Below are 4,915 nucleotides of genomic sequence, written 5' to 3'. Positions count from 1 at the left end.
AGTTTTGGCGGGAAAATGAACATTTTTCAAAGTGGCATATCTTTGTCATTTTTGATGTTATGACCTTACAATTTTCCACACACCCTGATTAGTTTTTTGCTTTACAATGTTAATCTGTGAAATCAGTTGTTTGCTTTACAATGTTAATCTGTGTAATCAGTTTTTTGCTTTACAATGCCAATCTATGTATATGTGTAATCAGTTGCTTCCTTTACAATGCCAATCTATGTATATGTGTAATCAGTTGCTTGCTTTGCAATGCTAATCTTAGTGTATGTGTAATCATCTGGTTGCTTTACAATGCCAATCTATGTATATGTGTAATCAGTTTTTTGCTTTACAATGCCAATCTATGTATATGTGTAATCAGTTTTTTGCTTTACAATGCCAATCTATGTATATGTGTAATCATTTGGTTGCTTTACAATGCCAATCGATGTATATGTGTAATCAGTTGATTGCTTTACAATGCTAATCTGTGTATAAGTGTAATCAGTTGTTTGCTTTACAATGTTAATCTGTGTAATCAGTTGTTTTCTTTACAATGCTAATCTGTGTATATGTGTAAACAGTTGTTTGCATTACAACGCTAATCTGTGTAATCAATTGTTTGCTTTACAATGTTAATCTATGTATATGTGTAATCAGTTGATTGCTTTACAATGCTAATCTGTGTATAAGTGTAATCAGTTGTTTGCTTTACAATGTTAATCTGTGTAATCAGTTGTTTTCTTTACAATGCTAATCTGTGTATATGTGTAAATAGTTGATTGCTTTACAATGCTAATCGATGTATATGTGTAATCAGTTGATTGCTTTACAATGCTAATCTGTGTATAAGTGGAATCAGTTGTTTGCTTTACAATGTTAATCTGTGTAATCAGTTGTTTGCTTTACAAGGCTAACATATGTATATCGCTAATCTGTGTAATCAATTGTTTGCTTTACAATGTTAATCTATGTTTATGTGTAATCAGTTGTTTGCTTTACAACGCTAATCTGTGTAATCAGTTGTTTGCTTTACAAGGCTAATCTATGAATATGTGTAATCAGTTGTTTGCTTTACAATGCTAATCTGTGTATATGTGTAAACAGTTGTTTGCTTTAAAACGCTAATCTGTGTAATCAGTTGTTTGCTTTACAATGTTAATATGTGTAATCAGTTGTTTGCTTTACAATGCTAATATATGTATATTTTTAATCGATTGTTTGCTTTACAATGCTAATCTGTGTATATTTGTAATCCGCTGCTTACTTTACAATGTTAATCTGTGTAAATGTGTAATCAGTTGATTGCTTTACAATGCTAATCTGTGTATATTTGTAATCCGCTGCTTACTTTACAATGCTAATCTGTGCATATGTGTTATCAATTTTTTGGTTTACAATTAATCTGTGTATATGTGTAATCAGTAGTTTGTTTTACAATAAAACATGTGTATATGTGTTATCATTTGCTTGCTTTACAAGGCTAATCTGTGTATATGTGTAATCGATTGTTAGCTTTACAATGCTAATCTGTGTATATTTGTAATCAGCTGCTTACTTTACAATGTTAATCTGTGTATATGTGTAATCAGTTGTTGGGTTTACAATTAATCTGTGTATATGTGTAATCAGTAGCTTGCTTTACAATAGAACATGTGTATATGTGTAATCAGTTGTTTGCTTTACAATGTTAATCATGTATATGTGTAATCAGATGTTTGGTTTACAATTAATCTATGTTTATGTGTAATCAGTTGCTTACATTACAATGCTTATCTGTGTATATGTGAAATCAGTCGTTTGCTTTACAATGCTAATCTGTGTATATGTGTAAACAGTTGTCTGCTTTACAACGCTAATCTGTGTAATCAATTGTTTGATTTACAATGCTAATCTATGTTTATCTGTAATTAGTTGTTTGCTTTACAATGCTAATCTGTGTATATGTGTAAACGATTGTTTGCTTTACAATTAATCTGTGTATATTTGTAATCAGTTGCTTGCTTTTCAATGCTAATCTCTGTATATGTGTAATCAGTTGTTTGGTTTACAATTAATCTGTGTATATGTGTAATCAGTAGCTTGATTTACAATAAAACATGTGTATATGTGTAATCATTTGTATGCTTTACAATGTTAATCATGTATATGTGTAATCAGTTGTTTGGTTTACAATTAATCTATGTTTATGTGCAATCAGTTGCTTACATTACAATGCTAATCTGTGTATATGTGTAATCAGTTGTTTGCTTACAATGTTAATCTGTGTAATCAGTTGTTTTCTTTACAATGCTTATCTGTGTATATTTGTAAACGGTTGTTTGCTTTACAACGCTAATCTGTGTAATCAATTGTTTGCTTTACAATGTTAATCATGTATATGTGTAATCAGTTGTTTGGTTTACAATTAATCTATGTTTATGTGCAATCAGTTGCTTACATTACAATGCTAATCTGTGTATATGTGAAATCAGTTGTTTGCTTTACAATGTAAATCTGTGAAATCAGTTGGTTTCTTTACAATGCTAATCTGTGTATATTTGTAAACAGGTATTTGCTTTACAACGCTAATCTGTGTAATCAATTGTTTGCTTTACAATGTTAATCTATGTATATGTGTAATCAGTTGTTTGCTTTACAAGGCTAACATATGTGCATGTGTAATCATTTGCTTGCTTTACAATGCTAATCTGTGTATATGTGTAAACAGTTGTTTGCTTTACAACGCTTATCTATGTATATGTGTAATCAGTTGTTTGCTTTACAAGGCTAACATATGTGTATGTGTAATCATTTGCTTGCTTTACAATGCTAATCTGTGTATATGTGTAATCAGTTGTTTGCTTTACAATGTTAATCTGTGTATATGTGTAATCAGTTGTTTTCTTTACAATTTTAATCTGTGTAATCAGTTGTTTGCTTTACAATGCTAATATATTTATATGTTTAATCGATTGTTTGCTTTACAATGCTAATCTGTGTTTATTTGTAATCAGCTGCTTACTTTACAATGTTAATCTGTGTATATGTGTAATCAGTTGCTTACTTTTCAATGTTAATCTATATATATGTGTTATCAGTTGTTTGGTTTACAATTAATCAGTGTATATGTGTAATCAGAAGCTTGCTTTACAATAAAACATGTGTATATGTCTTATCATTTGCTTGCTTTACAAGGCTAATCTGTGTATATGTGTAATCGATTGTTTGCTTTACAATGCTAATCTGTGTATATATGTGATCAGCTGCTTACTTTACAATGTTAATCTGTGTATATGTGTAATCAGTTGCTTACTTTACAATCTGTGCATATGTGTAATCAGTTGCTTGCTTTTCAATGTTAATCTATATATATATGTGTAATCAGTTGTTTGCTTTACAATGTTAATCTGTGTAATCAGTTGTTTTCTTTACAATGCTAATCTGTGTATATGTGTAAACAGTTGTTTGCTTTAAAACGCTAATCTGTGTAATCAGTTGTTTGCTTTACAATGTTAATCTATATATATATGTGTAATCAGTTGTTTGCTTTTCAATGTTAATCATGTATATGTGTAATCAGTTGTTTGGTTTACAATTAATCTGTGTATATGTGTAATCAGTTGTTTGGTTTTCAATTAATCTGTGTATATGTGTAATCAGTAGCTTGCTTTACAATAAAACATGTGTATATGTGTAATCAGTTGTTTGCTTTACAATGGTAATCATGTATATGTGTTATCAGTAGCTTGCTTTACAATGTTAATCCGTGTACTCTATAACATGCAATGCTCGTTGTTTATAAACATCTGTGGTTTTCGTGGAGGCTACGGAACCACAAAAATAAATACAATGAATTTAACTGGTATACTTGACTACTCTTTGCTTTTATGGAGAATCCACGAAAATTTGTACCTCGAAATGATCTAAATGACTTCAACTCTCGAAAGAAACCTCCCACGAGCATTTCATGTTATACAGTATATGTTTAATCAGTCGCTTGCTTTACAAACTGTCTGCCGTGACTAGAAAGTAATTTTAATAGATCATATTTCAGTCTAGGATGATCATTTTTGAGCTTAGGTATTTCTCTAACAATGAAATGAAACAGTATTTTATATAATTTTGCCAAGATATTTATCTCGTTAATTTATCTTATTTTTTGGAAACTACCCTTTGCATCAATAATAAATGGAAAGTCGATGTCACATCGGAGTAATAATCGAGTCGAGTGACCTCCTTACGTGATATTTATCATGGAAAATGTGATAAAATGTCGTCAAAATTCAAAAACTGGTTTTTGATTGTAGATTATAAACAATGTTACAGATAGCTGTAGACATTGGATTACGTTAATAAATGTACAAAGATTTAACTCATGCGACACAAAGTATCAAACAAATGTTCTATAAAACATGGTTGTTTCCATATAAAAGCGTTTTTGACACACAACGCACGTATCTTCTAAGCAATGTTATCGCCTGGGCGTGTATATAAGCTAGAAGTCAATCACATGATAATTTCTAGGATAATGATTGGTTAATTATCCTTATTCTGTTTTGCATCAATAAGTAGCAAGTTGATAATACATCCGAGTATTAACACAACAAAAAGCAGAATTACCCACAAACGAGATAAATATTTCTGAAAAATTATCTCGGAAAATGTGTTCAACAGTTTCACAGAAGAAAGATTGACAATTTAATTTTAGCAGCTAGCTATAAACATTGGGAGTTTTGTTTTATTTAGGTCAGGATGTTGCCACGGGCCAAAGCAAGCGCAGTCATATTGACGGTTTGTTATCGTCATATTTTCCCAAGAATAAAAGAATCTTGCACAGTAGACACCTGGTTTTCGAAAATACATCTAACACATGTTGAGTTCCAACGTTTCCCAATAGACCGAAATAAAAAGCGCACAAGTGAACAACAATTAAACTTTTATTAAC

This window comes from Mizuhopecten yessoensis, unplaced genomic scaffold (genome assembly GCF_002113885.1).
Source record: "Mizuhopecten yessoensis strain PY_sf001 unplaced genomic scaffold, ASM211388v2 scaffold9535, whole genome shotgun sequence".
Lineage (NCBI taxonomy): Eukaryota > Metazoa > Mollusca > Bivalvia > Pectinida > Pectinidae > Mizuhopecten > Mizuhopecten yessoensis.
Note: the sequence above shows the minus strand (reverse complement) of the source record.